This window comes from Gopherus flavomarginatus, chromosome 3, assembly GCF_025201925.1.
Source record: "Gopherus flavomarginatus isolate rGopFla2 chromosome 3, rGopFla2.mat.asm, whole genome shotgun sequence".
NCBI classification, from domain to species: Eukaryota; Metazoa; Chordata; order Testudines; family Testudinidae; genus Gopherus; species Gopherus flavomarginatus.
This window is the reverse complement of record NC_066619.1, coordinates 101,344,979-101,363,067: the sequence shown is the minus strand read 5'-3', so window position 1 is coordinate 101,363,067 and position 18,089 is coordinate 101,344,979. Positions and strand designations below refer to the sequence as shown.

Below are 18,089 nucleotides of genomic sequence, written 5' to 3'. Positions count from 1 at the left end.
GCCCAACCTAAACCTCTCTTGCTGCAATTTAAGCCCATTGCTTCTTGTCCTCTCCTCAGAAGTTAAGGAGAACAATTTTTCTCCCCCTTCTTGTAACAACCTTTTATGTACTTGAAAACTTTTATGTCCTCACTTAGTGTTCTCTTCTCCAGACTAAACAAACCCATTTTTTCAATCTTCCCTCATAGGTCATGCTTTCTAGACTTTTAATCATTTTTGTTGCTCTTCTCTGGACTTTCTCCAATTTGTCCACATCTTTCCTGAAATGTGGTGCCCAGAACTGGACGCACTAATCCAGTTGAGGCCTAATCAGCGCAGAGTGGAGAGGAAGAATTACTTCTCATGTCTCGTTTACAACACTCTTGCTAATACATCCCAGAATTATGTTTACTTTTTTTGCAGGGTGTTACACCGTTGACTCATATTTAGTTGTGATCCACTATGATCCCCAGATCCCTTTCTGCAGTACTCCTTCCTAGGCAGTCATTTCCCATTTTGTATATGTGCAATTGATTTGTTCCTTCCTAAGTGGAGTATTTTGCATTTATCCTTTTTGAATTTCATCCTATTTACTTCAGACCATTTCTCCAGTTTATCCAGATCATTTTGAATGTTAATCCTATTCTCCAAAGCACTTGCCACCCCTCCCAGCTTGGTATCATCCACAAACTTTGTAAGTGTGCTCTCTATGCCATATTCTAAATCATTGATGAAGATATTGAACAGAACCAGACCCAGAACTGATCCCTGCAGGACCCTACTCCTTATGCCCATCCAGCTTGGCTGTGAACCACTGATAAGTATTCTCTGGGAAGGGTTTTCCAACCAGTTATGCACCCACTTTATAGTAGCTCCAACTAGGTTCTATTTCCCTAGTTAATTTATGGGAAGGTCATGAGAGACAATATCCTAAGCCTTATTAAAGTTAAGATATACTACATCTATCGCTCTCCCCCCAGTCCCCATAAGGCTTGTAACTCTGTGAAAGAAAGCTATTAGGTTGATTTGACATGATGTGTTCTTGACAAATCCGTGCTGACCTTTACTTACCACCTTATTATTTTCTAGGATTAGCAAATTGATTGCTTAATTATTTGCTCCATTATCTCTCCAGGTATTGCTGTTAAGCTGACTGGTCTGTAATTTCCTGATTATCCTTATTTCACTTTTTATGGATGGACACTATATTTAGCCTTTTACAGTTCTCTGGAATCTCTCCCGTCTTCCATGACTTTTCGAAGATAATCGCTAATGACTCAGATATCTCCTCAGTCAGCTCCTTGAATATTTTAGCATGTATTTCATCAGGCCCTGGTGACTTGAAGATACATAACTTGTCTAAGTAATTTTTAACTTGTTCTTTCCTTATTTTAGCCTCTGATCCTACCTCATTTTCACAGGCCTTCACTATGTTAGACATCCAGTTACTACTAACCTTTTTGGTGAAAACCGAAATAAAAAAGTCATTTAGCACTTCTGCCATTTCCATGTTTTCAGCTATTGTGTTTTCCCTGTCATTGAGTAACAGGCCAACCCTGTCCTTGGTCTTCCTCTTGCTTCTAATGTTTTTCTAGAATCTTTTCTTGTTACCCTTTGTGTCTCTGGCTAGTTTAATCTCATTTTGTGCCTTGGCCTTTTATACCTAATTTTATACCTACAGACATGTGTTATTTGTTTATATTTGTCCTTTGTAGGATGAATGTAAACAAATAACACAGGTTTGAATATATGAAATAGATCAAATTGTTCTCAGCAGAAGCTGCTGAGTGCTGAGCTCTGTTCAAAATCTGGTCCTCGTTATCGATGCTGACCACTCTTGAAAACACGATCCTGTTATGTTTTCCTGTTAATCTAGAAGAGGACAAAAAGTATATACCAATAAATAACACACCTTTTCCTTGTTTTGACTACCACTATGAGAGGAATAGCAACATAAAGCTTCTGGTCTCATGGAGAAAATAGTATTCCTTATGAAAATGCCTTGAAATGACCAAGAATCAAATAGTAGCCACTGGGGGATGTGAGTGCAGGTTTAATGCGGTAATGTTGACCCTCCTCCCTTAGAATACAGGCAACTGAATTTTCTATCGGCTGTCTCAAGTAAATTGCATTATAATAATTCAGGAGGAGACAAAGGCATGAATAGTTTTGGTGAGCTTCCTGGTGATCCACAGATAGCAGGTCTGTCTTACTATGTGTTTTTATAACACCTAGCACGCTAGGACCCTGATCCACAATACATACAAAAAATAATGATCTAAAATCCAATATGAGTTAAAGCTACTGTCAGTATATCTTGAAGCAGCAATGGGTCCAACCAGACTCCAAGACTGAAAATCATATTGGAAAAAGGGTGACACAGCATATCCCTTATAAAGTTGCAGTCCTAACCCTCTACTGCTCTAGGAATGTGAAATCAGTAGCACCAGTTATACCTTGTTCAGGTTGTATCTTTGCCAATTTGCACTTATCTAGGTGGGTTTTAACCCTCAATTAGGTATCTAGAAAGCATAGGAAAAAAACAAAATGTGGGTTCATTGAAAAGAAGAGGTGAATTGTAGTATCCTCAATGTGCTGGAGATATTGCAGCAATAAAGTTTCACAATCACTGCAACACGTCTAGCTAACATGGCTTCAAACGTGTAGGCCTACATCGTAATGAATATTAAGAGGGATTTTCAGTTGTGTGAAGCTAACTCAATTGAGTGCAGACAATTGAAAAATGTCCTCTTCTGCCTGTCAAGACAGGGCTAAAGAGGGTATGTGACAAGTTATGTCCCAGTCCTACAAAAAGATCCTATTGATTGGATTCATATTCCTATGTTAAGTCCCCTGAAGTTGTAAGGGACTTTGCATGCTGATTTCTTTGCAATCAAAAAATGCATAAGCTAGCACCCTCATGGAGCTCTCCTTCCCTATTCTGGCTGAGTTTTAGCAACATATCCTTATGGGTGAAGGAGCAAAAGACTTTGGATATTTCCCAATACTCATTCAGCCTGAATAATTCTATAAATGTTCACTGATATAAATAAAATTAGTTGCCTTGGTTTTGTGATCATTTTACATATTCCATAGATTGAAGATAGGAAATGGGAAGTATTTGTTCCAAAAGCTATAGAAGGTAGACAAATGTAAGTCTAGGATGGTGTACATTAACTTGATATTTGGCAATGTTTTTGTAGTGGGAGAATTTGTAGCAGGCTATAAAAATAAGTAAGATTACTGTTTAAAATGGGAAGAATTGGCACTGGGCAATAATTTATGATTGGTTATGTCAAGAGATATCTTCTTGATCAGGGGCTTAATCCTTTCTTGACTGAGGGGAGCTTGTGTCCTGCTCTCCCATAGGGAAGGTTTCTACCAGTAAACAAAGGTAAGGATTCAACTTCTAGGTGATTAGATGAAGCTCTCAGTACCTCCTCTGTCTCACTAAATGATATAAAAGGCATTTACCACCTTGCTAGCACTAGTCAGAAAGCTCCAGATATACTTTGTTTCCTATAAAGAAGGTATCAAACCCTTCACAGGAAGTAAAAATCAATTTGTTCCAGAGTGGAGACATTCTTGATTTGTCAGCCGCCCCACTGAAGAATTAAACTTGCTGGACTGTGATAAAAGAAGATGAGTTCTTATTCTTCGCCATGGTAGTGGCATGGGAATAGTAAAGCTACATGACACACTGATTGGATTAGCAATACATCTTCCACCACATTTACTTCATTAGCTGTAGGCCGTATGCAAACTGTAGTCATTTATGAGGAAGGCATGGTAAGAGAAGATGTCTAGGTGTCAGTCGAATGATGTTTGAGGGTGCCATTTCTTACTGAGCACTCAGCAGAATGGTTCAGTTACTCAGTACTACAGATATCAAAAAAATCATAGAATATCAGGGTTGGAAGGAACCTCAGGAGGTCATCTAGTCCAACCACCTGCTCAGAGCAGGACCAATTCCCAAATAAATCATCCCAGCCAGGGCTTTGTCAAGCCTGACTTAAAAACCTCTAAGGAAGGAGATTCCACCACCTCCCTAGGTAACTCATTCCAGTACTTCACCACTCTCTGAATGAAAATGTTTTTCCTAATATCCAACCTAAACCTCCCCTACTGCAACTTGAGACCATTACTCCTTATTCTGTCATCAAGTACCACTGAGAACAGTCTAGATCCATCCTCTTTGGAACCCCCTTTCAGGTAGTTGAAAGCAGTTATCAAATCCCCCTTCATTCTTCTCTTCTGCAGACTAAACAAGCCCAGTTCCCTCAGCCTCTCTTTGTAAGTAATGTGCTCCAGCCCCTTAATCATTTTTGTTGCCGTCCGTTGGACTCTCCAATTTTTCCACATCCTTCTTGTAGTGTGTGGGGCCCAAAACTGGACACAGTACTCCAGATGAGGCCTTACAATGTCGAACAGAGGGGAATGATCACATCCCTCGATCTGCTGGCAACAGCCCAAAATGCCGTTAGCCTTCTTGGCAACAAGGGCACACTGTTGACTCATATCCAGCTTCTCGTCCACTGTTAACCCCTAGGTCCTTTTCTGCAGAACTGCTTCCTAGCCATTCGGTCCCTAGTCTGTAACAGTGAATGGGAATCTTTCGTACTAAGTGTAGGACTCTGCACTTGTCCTTGTTGAACCTTATCAGGTTTCTTTTGGCCCAGTCCTCTAATTTGTCTAGGTCCTTCTGTATCCTATCCCTACCCTCCAGCGTATCTACCACTCCTCCCAGTTTAGTGTCCTCTGCAAACTTACTGAGAGTGCAATCCACGCCATCCTCCAGATCATTAATGAAGATATTGAACAAAACCGGCCCTAGGACCGACCCTTGGGGCACTCCATTTGAAACCGGCTGCCAGCTAGACATGGAGCCATTGATCACTACCTGTTGAGCCCGACGATCTACCCAGCTTTCTGTCCACCTTATAGTCCAATCATCCAGCCAATACTTCTTAACTTGCTGGCAAGAATACTGTGAAGAGTGTAAAAGAGTGTGTAAATGAATACTGCAGAAATCTGCAATCCTCATAGAAAGAGTAGAGTTCCTCTCCTTTATTGATTTGTATGACTTACAGTAAGAACATCCAACATTTAAAACAAATAATGTAGTGCTGTCAGTTTGTTCATATTTCCACAGCAGCTGTAACTAGGAGTTGTGTTTACCAGAAACTATTATGTTGTCTTGAGGTTTTTAATGCTTTATCGTGTATAATTTTTACTCCTGTCTGTCATCAGGTCTGTCTGTCACTAATACTGTATGAAAAGATAAAAGATTAGGAGGATGAGAGGCCCTTCTCTAATGAAAATAATCACGTTGGGTCTAAAGGCTTTTTCAGGTGTGTACTGTTTTTATAAAACTTGACCAAATTAGTAATCCTGTAATAACCCAAATGAAATGTCTGTGCATCTGGATTTCTAAAATGAGTAAATCAATAGGCACAGTGAAAGAGCCACCCTATGCCAGTTATGAAAATAGCATAGCAATACTATGGAGGGTGGATGGTCCAGTGATTTAGAGTAGTAGCCTAGTTTTTGGGAGACCTGGGTTCCATTCCTGGCTCGGTGACAGACTTTCATTGTGACGTTGAGCATGTCACTAAGGGCCAGCTCCACACAGGGACTGCATTCTACAAACCCACGCTTAGCTGGTCCCTCAATTTCCATTGTAAAAGTCCCCTATCGCCTATGTTTCCACCTTCCAGCACGTGCACGGCTGCCTTATTCTAGGTGTCTTATTCTGTGTCCTACCTAAAACCTAGTATGATCCACAAACTGGGGGACGATGGGTGTTCTGTTTTATCTGTGGGACCAAGCATTCTCAGAGCATGCCTAACTCCACAAAAATGGCCAGTGGGGTAGGCGGTGGGAGGTGAGAGGCCCTCCCTTATGATTTTTAGCACAGTAGATAGGGCATTCACCTGAGATGTGGGAGACCCCAGTTCAATATCCCCCTGATGAGAAGAAAAGATTTGAACAGGGGTACCCCACCTCTCAGGTGAGTGCTCTAACTAGTGGACTGTAGAATGATTCTCTTTCTCTTGCCCAATTATTATTTACTTAATTATTTAATTAAAGTGGAACAACTCCACTAGGAGAGATTGAGCGAGACCCACATCAGAATATCCCAAATTCCAGTGGCACTTCCAGTCCCTCCGCCTGGCCTTTTGGCATGGAGTTAAGCAGACACCCCACTCATTTTTGGAAGAAACAGCTTAGGAGTCTAAATCACCTGACTCCGAGAGGGGTTCTTAGCTGTAGATCGCAAGCAGAGATAAGTGCCTCCCTGCAGCCAAGACGTAGGCATCAAACTCCGTGAGAGGTATGGGGCTTAGGGCATTCCTTCTAGCTGGCATCTCCCATTGCCCTGTTTAGGTGACACCCCCCCCCCCCCAGCATGCTGGCTTTTCTGGATCCTATTCTTAGGTGCCTGTTTCTCCCTATTCATTGCATTGGGAACCAAGGAACCTAATTCAGGCTTTGTGGATCTCATTGTTGGTCCAGTTATTTTCTAGATGTCTAAAAGTTAGTCACTGCAACACTGAGCCCTTTGCAGATCCAGGCCTTAGTTACACTGTGCTTCAGTAATAGTAGTTTCTTGCCTTACAGCGGTGTTATGAGGATAAATACATTGAAGACTATGGGATGCTAAGATGCTACAGTGATAGAGCCATCTAAATATTTTATATGCACTCAAATATAGTGTTTAAACATTTTGTGGGGATATTAAAGGATTATTTTATATAGAATCATAGGACCGGAAGGGACCTCGAGAGGTCATCTAGTCCAGTCCCCTGCACTCATGGCAGGACTAAATATTATCTAGACCAGGGGTGGGCAAACTGCAGGCCGGATTTGGCCTTCCAGCCATTTTAAACTGGCCCTCAAGCTCCCGCTGTGGAGTGGGATCTGGGGCTTGTCCCACTCTGGTGCTCCAGGCAGGGAGCAGGGTCGGAGGCTGCTCCATGAGGAAGCAGTGGCATGGCCCCCTCTGGTTCCTACATACTCCAATGGCCCTGCTCCAATGGCCCCCTCTGGCGCTCCAGTGGGAGCTGCAGGGGTGGTGCCTGCGGAAGGGGCAGTATGCAGAGCTGTCTGGATGCACCTTTGAAGGCCATGCTGTTGCTTCCAAGAGCCGCTTAAGGTAAGCGCTGCCCAGAGCCTGCACCCCTGAGCCTCTCCCTGTGCCCTAACACCCCTCCACCCCAACCCTGATCCCCCTCCTTCCATCTGAACCCCTCGATCCCAGCCCAGAGCACCCTCCTGCACCACAAACCCCTCATCCACAGTCCCACCCCAGAGCCTGCACCCCTGCCTGCACCCCAACCCCTTCCCCAGCCCTGATCCCCCTCTTGCCCTCTGAACCCCTCGATCCCAGCCCAGAGCACCCTTCTGCACCCCAAACTCCTCATCCTCAGCCCTGTCCCAGAGCCCAGACCCCCAGCTGAAGCCCTCTCTCCCCCTCCCCCCAGCATGCCACTCCCCAGCCCGGAACCCTCTCCCGTACCCTGAACTCCTCATTTCTGGCCCCACCCCAGAGCCAGCATCTCCAGCCAGAGCCTTCTCCCTGGCCCGCACCCCAACCCCAATTTTGTGAGCATTCATGGCCCACCATACAATTTCTATTCCCAGATGTGGCTCTCGGGCCAAAAAGTTTGCCCACCCCTGATCTAGACCATCCCTGACAGGTGTTTGTCTAACCTTCTCTTAAAAATCTCCAATGATGGAGATTCCACAACCTCCCTAGGCAATTCCAGTGCTTAATCACTCTGACAGTTAGGAAGTTTTTTCCTAATGTCCAACCTAAACCGCCCTTGCTGCAATTTAAGCCCATTGCTTCTTGTCCTATCCTCAGAGGTTAAGAAAAATAATTCTTCTCCCTCCTCCTTGTAACAACCTTTTATACACTTGAAATACAAATATATACAGGTAATACAAATTAATAATAATTATGGAGGGATAATTGTTGGTTCAGAGGATTGCTAATGCAATACAGAGCCATTAACCCACTGGTGATCAGTGGATGCTTGAATAGTGACCAAAACTCTTCTTCAATAGATTGGCAGTACCAATCCAATTTCTAAGGGATAAGTGTCTATATTGTAAAACAGTCAATCATCACTCCAGTTCGCACTAATTGGTACCTTTTGTTAGTCTCAGCAGAGAGGCCAAAGTATGTACAGGCATGGAGACTGATCTCGCTGGAACTGAGTATGGCCTTAATCCTGCAATTTGCTCCTTGTGGGCAAATTCCTCATACCAGTACAGACGCCCATAGAAGTCAGTGAGGCTCTGCGTGGGTCCACCCCTATGGATCGGATTGCAGGTTCAAGTCCTATGGATAAGGAGCAGAAGGACAGGACATTAGAAGCAGATAGAGAAACCAGTAAGGGGAGAGATCAGAATGAGAGAAACAGGAAGGTCAGAGATGACGAAAACAGGGGGGTAAAAGATGAAGGAGAAGATGGTCCCATAGTCTTTAAGTGAACAAAGGAGGGAAAGAAAGGAAAGGAAATATGATTTTAAAAAAAGAGGAAATAGGACTGAATGAATAGGAGAATTACAATATGCAAACAAGGGAATAAAGGTGCACACACGGAGGTGCCCAAAACTGTTTTTATTTTAACAAACTTTATTTTACTGTGTTTCTACATTTGACAGTGCTTCCCAAGCAGACATACTACAGAACCAGAAGTTATAGGAAAGTGGGGTTGTACATGTTGCTTTGAGGACTGGAGTTTTATTTCTTTGTACTATTACAGTGAGGCATGTATCCAACCATTTTAAATTGGCTGTAAAAGCAGGTAACTTTTTGTACATGTTAAAGATGATGAAAGGACAGTTTAAAAATATTTTTCCCCTTCCCCCCCCTCCCCAGTGGTAAGGGTGATAAATGGATAAAATTGAAAGCAATAATTTGTGCCTGTTTGTTTCACCACCATCAAGAATATTAGCTACAAACTATAGGGGGATTCTGCAAAAACTTAAAGTATGTGTGTAATCCTGTACAAGTGAGTAGTCATTTTGAAGACATTAAGGCTACTGAACTGTGTAAAGCTATTCATGTACATAAATGCTTACAGGGCTGGAGCCCAAGGTACCAACTCCAAAACAAGGAAGGAAACAAAATGCTTTGCGCTTTCCACAGCATCCTAGACATATGTCTCTGGAGAGAACTTTGACTGTTACTTGTAGGATCACTTGCTTGCTTTCTTCAAGTAATATCTTCTCTCTTTCTCTTTTTATTGCTGCATGTATTTGGGATGGATACCTGTTTTTGAGAGTTTGCTCCCCTCCTTGTAGCTTAGCTTGGTGATATTCTGTGGATCGTACTTTTTCCACCCCCATCCCATGAGTGAGCATTGGCACCTCACTTCACAAAAAACAAATGGAAAGCTTGATGTTATCAATATATTGACTGCATTTCTCTTGTGAATTTTTTAGGAGCAAATTTTAAGAATGCTAACATGTACACCTACTTTTCTGGACAGTGGCATTGTTCTTTTTCTTCTGTAGCTGTGCAAAATTTAATTCTAAAAGGCATCAATTTTCACTAAGCTCAATTTGGACATAATTTAGATAGACAGCTCTTTGGGGCACCAAAATACAAGGAATAATCTTTTCATTTTTTTTTTTAAAAAAAGAGAAACTATGATGCTGAGTTCTCTAGAGAAGACCTTTGTGGGATGGGTGAGTGCTGTCTATTCCCAGTTTGCGGGCTGCAGTGTGCTATTTCTTACAATGTCAACAACCCATCCTCTGTAGAACTCTATCTTGCACACCTAATCCTATGTTTAAACCACAAGATAATCTTCTAGCCCTACATGAATTCACTTATGTTGTTACAAACCAATTCTAAAACAGTAAACTATACCAGAGCTGTGCATTAGTAAACTGTTAATGTATTTCCTGGCTACTACACGCTTAAGGTGTGTTGTGAAGAATGAGCACAAGTGATTGCAACTGTCCAAGAACTGAATTATTAGTCTACTAATGCACACCTTTGTGTGGGTTGTTGTTGAACTAGACAGGAGATTTGTTCATTGCAGTTCACATTCTTTTGGAAAGTGTAAAACTAGCTACACTTAACACTGAGGGACTTATTTTTCATGGATGTCTGTGGAGTAATTCCTGGATAACACTAACAGTTTTCATCAATTCATAGATTTAAAGCCCAGAAGGGACAATTATGACGGTCTGTTCTACCTTTCTGCATAACTCATGTCATAGATTTTTCACCCAGTAATTCCTACATCAAACCCATAACTTCTGATTGAACTAGAGCAGTGATTCTCAAACTTTTGTACTGGTGACCCCTTTCACATAGCAAGCCTCTGAGTGAGACCCCCCCTAATAAATTAAAAATACCTTTTTATATATTTAACACCATTGTAAATGCTGGAGGCAGAGCAGGGTTTGGGGTGGAGGCTGACAGCTCGCGACCCCCGTGTAATAACCTCGTGACCCCCTGAGGGGTCCTGACCCCCAGTTTGAGAACCCCTGAACTAGAGCATAAAATGTGCAATCTCAATTTAAAGACTTCAGGTTTTGGAGAATCCATCAATTGATTCTCACTTATATGCAATTTGTTTTCTAAAAGAGCAACTCTATAAATAGCACATCTTAAATCTTGGTCTTGAGATTTTTGAGACATGCAGTTTAAAGTATTTTAAAGATAATATAAGGAATAAACAAAGTTCTGATAATTTCCAGTGTGATGTATGGCAGTTCAGCTGCATGGTAGTTAAATCACAGTGCATAGCACCAATAACCTTTATTTGTCTTCATTGGTCTGTGGTTGAAAATTCAAGCTTATTCCCCTCATCTAGCATATTCAGTGTTGTTTGATGCCTTATTAGAGTTAAACTGGCATGTTTCTGGGTGATGCCACTGCAATCAAAACATGGAAGAATCAATCTGAAAAGTTAAGCAATGATAACATTTCCTAAAGATTGTATGATATAACTCAAAGTGATATAGGTGGGCAGGAGGGAATGGGTAATAGAATTTTAATTCTTCAGCCATTTGAAACTGTCCTTGAATGTGGAAGACATGAAGAATATTTGGGGTGGGAGGTGGTGGAGGGAATAGGGAATGAAGTAGGGAGAAAGAGACAGAGACCATGATGTGCTGAAGACATTCGGCACCTCTCGGGACTGGAGCATTACTAAACAAACTCTGTAACAACAAACGATTAAATTATGTTACTTCAATTTTCCTTTAAGATAATATTGTACTTTTGTGGTTGTTCCTGCTGGCACCTCTTTGTGCTCCAGTGTACTTCCAAGGTATCTTCTATGTGCCCACTTGTGTAACAGTGTGAGGGAGATTATTTTGTTCGGCTGTTGTAATAAAAAGACGGTGTGTAAGAAATTTGTCTCCACCTTATCCCACCTTCTCACACCTTACCAAGAAATGCAAGTTCAATACCAGCTTCATGTGTCAGTATAAAATCTGAAGTTGCAGAATATGGTAATATGGCTTTACTTGACAATGTGGTCAATAGTTGTGAGCGTTCCATAGCTTAATTGGCAACTTATTACTTTGAAAGGCAGAGAACCTGTGAAATGGTGGATTATAATAATTGGGTATATAAAATATGAATCTTATTGTCTGTTAAGCTTTAAAGCTTATTCTCTTTTGCTTGTCTTCACACTAATGCTTAACAAAATGTTCTTGTTTCTTGGTATGTACTATCCTGTGGGTCTGATGATATCAACTGTAGAATCAATTAGATTGAAAATATATTTTTTGCTAATACCAAACTAAAATTTAAGGGCCAGATTTTTAAAAGTGCTCAGCATTCAACAACTCCCATTGCTCTTAAGAATGTTGTATTGCATATCTTTGTTTTTACAGTGGGTGCTGCTGGGTACTGAGCAACATTAAAATCTGATTTAAATACGAGGGCTGCGGCACTGGAGACCTGAATTTTGAAGCAACAGGCATTCTCTGGGCCTGCTTTCAAAAAATGGTGTCAAGCTCTTGGTGGAAGGATTGCCTAAACTTCACTGTGACTGAGTAACAGACCGCTGCTGTGCAAGCTGTACAGTGGCAATGGTCACATTTTGATTGCCAGCAAATTGCTCCAAAAAGCAATAACACGTGTTCCAACTTAATCCAGCTCTTTCACACACAAAATCTTAATGGTGTTAAATCAGAATAACTTTCCAAATGAATGGACAATGTGACAGTCAAGTTTATGGAAACAAATTGGATAAAGTTAGGTATGTGTTGGAAATGGAGATGAATGTCTTACGGAGCATTGCAGAGTGTTATCAACAGTATTATAGGTGACATTGAAGGTGGCAAGGAATGCTGGAGTTTTTCCTTTAAATTGTTTCGATGCTTTCAAGGATTTGGATGGGTTTTGTGGACCTCATGCATCCTTAGTTGTCATTAAATCTAATTTTTATATCTGTTAGTATTTGCTGAACTTGGAGTAGATAAATGAGAGGCTGCCCTGTCTCACTGAGTGTGCTTTTTCCTTTTCAAATATGCAGAAAAAAGAATTACTAACTAGTTCATGCAATTTCAAAGTCAAATAAATGATCCAGGATCTGATCCATGACAGATCAATACTTGGTTTCCCTTTGAATGAGAGACCTTCATAAGAACATATTAATCTTGTACTTAAAACCAGAGAAGTGCAGATGGTGAATGTGAACAAATAAATGCCTATCAAACAGCATGTCCATTTAAAAAGATAGCACATTAAAAATCAAATATTGTTCGAGAGCCCATTTGGCTGTAATTTAAAGATAATCATCAACGATAATCTTTTGCACTTTATTTTCTCTTTTTTGTTCTCTAAGAATATTTATTTAATTAGAAATCAATCCAGACATGATTTCTCACTAAGGAAAACAGGTTAGGCAATTTCTTATTTGATTATACAAATCACTTGTTGCCTCAGTATTGCACTTAAAGATACTCTTTGTTTTTTCTTTTGAATATCAAGTGTTACTTTCTTTTGGCCATTTCCTAACATGGTAAATATCCTGTGTTTTAATTATTTTATCTCTCTAACATGGATACCCACCCGAAGGGATCAGCTTCATTTGCACAAATCAAAAAATAGATAGTAATTTTGAATTTGTTTTTCAAAGGATGTGGATATATATTTTGCATGCAGGATACATAGTATATTGTTTGCTATGCTATACCTTCAGTTGGCTATTTTACTTTCAGCTTTAGTTTTGTTTTAATATATTTGTGTATCACTTTCCTTCATTTAAATGTATTTATGTAACTCATTTAAATTTAGTTTGCTTAGCAACTCTTAGGATTATAAGGTGCAACACTCATAAATACTTCTGCAAAATAGGTCCGAGGTTGCTGTCAATATTATTTAAATAGGAAAAGCTTTGACTTTAGAAAGGAAAAATATAAAATTGTTACTAATGCCTAATATTTAAGATCCGATATCAACTATACCTAACAAATAATTTTACAAATCTATATGAAAACGTTCCACTACAAAGGTGTAATGAATGATTTCCAGTCTAGTTTTTAGGGGGAATGAAGAAAGCTGAATCTGTCATATCTGTGCTTTTATATAGCGAGTGAGTAAAAGGTTTGAGATTTTCATTTGAAATACATTTTTAGTTTGTGTACAAAATGCTTTTCTTTTAGCGGATAATATTAATGAGAGTGAGCCAGGTAAATCACCACTCAGAACACTGAAAAATGATATCTAAGATAAATCAAAATATGGTACACTGTAATAATGCTAATGCAAGGGTCAGCAACCTTTCAGAAGTGGTGTGCCGAGTCTTCATGTATTCATTCTAATTTAAGGTTGCGTGTGCCAGTAATACATTTTAACATTTTTAGAAGGTCTCTTTCTATAAGTCTATAATATATAACTAAACTATTGTTGTATGTAAAGTAAATAAGGTTTTTAAAATGTTTAAGAAAATTCATTTAAAATTTAAATTTAAAGTGCAGAGCCCCCCGGACCGGTGGCCAGGACCCGGGTAGTGTGAGTACCACTGGAAATCAGCTCCTGTGCCGTCTTTGGCACCCTTGCCATAGGTTGCCTACCCCTGTGCTAATGCATATAGGAAATTTGATGAAAGAATAGTAAACAATAAGCAATCCCTTTTACTTAAGTACTTTCATATAATCAGCAGTCATGTAATTGATCTGTCAGCTTGCAGTTTAAGGTCTTGATTTCTCTGTTTAACATGTGGAAAAAACTACATGAAAACCTAGGTCCCATTGACTCCTCCCGTCACCTACATTTCTACTCTGTATAGTATGCAGTATTGGTGTGGCTATTAGAGAGACAATGTGCGTGAGGTAGTATCTTTTATTGGGCCAGCTTTTGTTGGTGAGAAAGACAGGCTTTCGAGCTTAGATAGAGCTCTTCTTCAGGTCTGGGGAAATTTATTCAGAGTGCACAGCTAAATACATGGTGGAACAGATTGCATTATGGAATAGGCCACCCAAATACCCTCAGAGAACCTGCGACAATACAGAAATAAAACCTCCCTGTTACCGCACACCCCTAGTTGTCACGTGTCGCCACACCCCAGAACCCATACGAGCTATCATCAGACAACTACAACCCATACTCTATGGAGACTCCATGCTGAAAGAAATATTTCCTGAGCTCCTTCTTCTTCAAACAAGCCCTCAACTTCTCCTAGCTCATCAGAAGCAAGCTCCCCCAGACCAGGAAAACACCAATTCAAAATGGCATGAGACCCTGTCAGAACAACAGATGCAAAACCTGCAGAAATATCTCCACTGCTACAGTGATCAACATCCCCTGCAATGCACCTTTCAAGATCTATGGGTCCTATGCATACCTATTCCATGTGGTGTACCTCATCCAGTGCACTAAATGCCGCAATACCAACTATGTGAGTGAAACCAGACAATCGCCGTACTCTCGAATGAACTCACACAGGAAAAATGATAAAAGGCAAATAGACCCTGAATGCTTTTCACAAAGCGATCACTATATCTGACTGATCGGTCCTCATCCTCAAAGGAAATCTGCACAGTGCTTTCAAAAGACAAGCCTCAGAGCTTAAATTCATAACTTAGCTAGGACTCTAAAAATCATGGGCTGAATAGAGACACTGGATTTATGTTTTCTTATAACAATTATAACCTCCTCAACTGCATTTTGCCCCCTCCTTTGCCCCCTGTGACTGGAGGGGTGTTAATGGGCCACTTCATTAAATGTGGCCTGTTGAAATATGTGTTAACTACTTATGCTATACCTGGGGTCGGCAACCTCTGGCACTCGGCTCTGGTGGGCCGGGCCAGTTTGTTTACTTGCTGTATCCGCAGGTTCGGCCGATCGTGGCTCCCACTGGCCGCGGTTCACCGTTCCAGACCAATGGGGGCAGCGGGAAGTGGCGGCCAGCACATTCCTCGGCCCGCGCTGCTTCCTGCATCCCCCATTGGCCTGGAGCGGCGAACCACGGCCAGTGGGAGCTGCGATCAGCCGAACCTGCCGACGCGGCAGGTAAACTAACTGGCCCGGCCCCTTCAGGGTGCTTACCCTGCCTAGCTGTGTGCCAGAGGTTGCTGACCCTTCTGCTATATGATCTGTTCCACCTTGTATTTACCTGTGACACTTTAAGTACGGTATGTTTCCCAGATCAGAAGAAGAGCTCTGTGTAAGCTCAAAAGCTTTTCTCCCCCTCCAACAGAAGTTGGTGCAATATTATCTCACCCACCTTGTCTCTCTAACATTCTGTATAGTGATATTTAGTAGCTGATGTTGGCATTGGCATATATTGTTACTTACCACACTTTTTTGGTCAAGGTATCTTTTAATGTACGTTTTTGGGTACTCTGTTAATTTTTTAAGCAGCTGTCTATTTTTGTTCTTAACGTATTACTTCAAGTGTGGCAATATAACAAGGAGTGCATCATATTCCCCATGTTAAGTTTCAGTCTGTAGAATACTTTTGCTAAAATGCAAGATATGATTACAGTTAATATTACAGTATATTTATAGGTGAGATGACGGCCATATACCACTATTTTAAGTTGCTTATTGACTTCTTCGGTTTTTGTGCTGACATTCCTCATGCTTATTCTCAGCCCGGAAATGTGTGTGAATGCAAATCTTGCCACATGTCTATTAATTCTGTCTTTACAGCCATGTAAAATGTGGATAGATGTATAATATTTTATCATTTTATCTGGAAGCAGGTTTTAAAAGAACAAGCTGTCACTTTTATGTGAGCCCATCAGTTTTTTCCCCTGTTTTGGGATGTTTAGCCCCAGAGGGGGAGTCCATACAGTTGCTGGGGATTTTCAAACTAACTTCCATTCCCTACATCCTATTTTCTGCTGAATCTGATTTGTTGAATCACTTGTAACTAACTGGCCTTTCTCTGACACCAAGAGTGACCTATACACCATTCCACTGATTCCCGTGGAAATTGTTTTGAAGTGTGGGGGCTGTAAGGGCTAAGGATTCTGGGACACATTTGAAGGCCAGTTCTAAGTGTTCGCCTGTAATATGAAAGAGTCTGAAAGCCTCAGCAATAAGTTTATTTTGATGAAACAGTGCAAATCAAAACAGTACTTTGATTGTATCTGCTGGGTTGTTTCTATGCAGTGAGGGTGATAGTGATATTTAGAGAATCAAAAATATTGAAATAACTTCCTGTAACATTTCCATCTGCTTGGTTTTCACTTACATATGGTGCAGAGACGGAACAAGGACATTTGGCTGAGACACTATCGCTTAAGATCATATGTTAAATGCAAAAAGGTTTTGTCCCTTATGTTACTAATAATATATTGTATATTAAACATGAGAACTTTAAAAATCTAGTTTGTTTGTAATGAGTTAAGCTCTTTGTTTAAGTTGTACATTTTTTTTTTACTTCAATACTGGAAATTCACTTAAATTAATTTCACTTTTGTTTAGTCAGTTTCACTTTCAGGTTCTTACTGCTACAATGCTTGGATTTCAAACAGTTCAGCACATTATTTTCTTTTAAAGAAATAATCTTTCTGTTGAAATTCAGGGGAGAAAAAAACCTGTGGAACAATTCTAGGTGTCTTAGATTTTATGAAACCTTTAGATTTAAGATACTCCCCCTTTCCCCCCTCAGCCCACGAAAAACCAAAGGATCTGTGACAGTGGACTTTTTTAGCTTTGCTTTCATCATTGTTTTTCCCTTTTTTGCTTCAGACCTGAATGATATTTGAGCCCCAATATTTTAGGAAGGATGAATAAATTTAGAGAACTATATTTGCTTTTAAGACAGTACTGTATCTTTCTACCAAAAAATTATGTCTGAAAGGTCTGTGATGAACTCAACTGCTAATTCTTAGATATGAAACAGTATTTAATTAAATCCCAGGAATAGATGTTTATACTGAGGAATTCCAAATTATTTAAATACTTCTGCTTTAACAGTCTTAGGTTCACGTTGTGTTTTAAATAAAAAACTGGAGTGGTTTCATTGGCAAATTTAAGCAGGCATAGTTTATCTGATGTAATTTATATAGAGAGCCTCTATTCCGCAATAAAAATTGAGCCAGTACAATTCTTTGGACGTATACGTGAGAACATTTTGTAAAATAAGGTTAACTTCAATAGAGAAATTTTCCATGCATATTTCTTACATTTCTGTGGTTTAAATACTAACTCAAGAGCTCCTCTAGTTAATGTCCCCTTTTAACTTGGATTTTTTTTTCTCAGTTAGGGTATGATTTTGCTTGTGCCTGTCTTCTGCTGAAGGACTTTTGACACACACACACACACACACACACACACACACAATCATTTCAGAAATAACAGCCTGTACACGCTGTCTGTGAGACATATGAAAACTGCTACAAATTAAAATACTACATCTCTTCATTTTATTGGCAATGCAACACATCATCATTCCTTCCCCTGTTTTCATAGTTGGGCTAACACGTAAAAAAGAAAATAATGATCAGACTTACTTTTTTTCTAATGTATATTGTACAAAGTATTAATCTCTGCTCATAAATGTACTGAGGCAAATAAGCAATAAAGGCAGCCTTGATTAAATGCTTTTTGTTAACAAGGGCCAACAATTCATATTGCCCTTAGGATGTATCCATTTCATAATTATTGTCACTTG

The 18,089-nt window shown here is 40.2% G+C and overlaps 1 protein-coding gene and 1 long non-coding RNA gene across 3 annotated transcripts in view; one reads left to right on the top strand and one right to left on the bottom strand.

The window, feature by feature from the left end:
• The window catches only part of GNA14 (G protein subunit alpha 14), a 58,104-nt gene that overhangs the window by 6,530 nt on the left and 33,485 nt on the right, over nucleotides 1-18,089 (top strand). The gene's annotated exons all lie outside the window — the stretch shown is intronic.
• The window catches only part of LOC127046763 (uncharacterized), a 32,287-nt gene that overhangs the window by 2,012 nt on the left and 12,186 nt on the right, over nucleotides 1-18,089 (bottom strand). The window contains exon 2 of the long non-coding RNA XR_007773190.1: nucleotides 8,136-8,326. This is a non-coding gene — a long non-coding RNA (uncharacterized LOC127046763). The remainder of the gene's footprint in view (nucleotides 1-8,135; nucleotides 8,327-18,089) is intronic.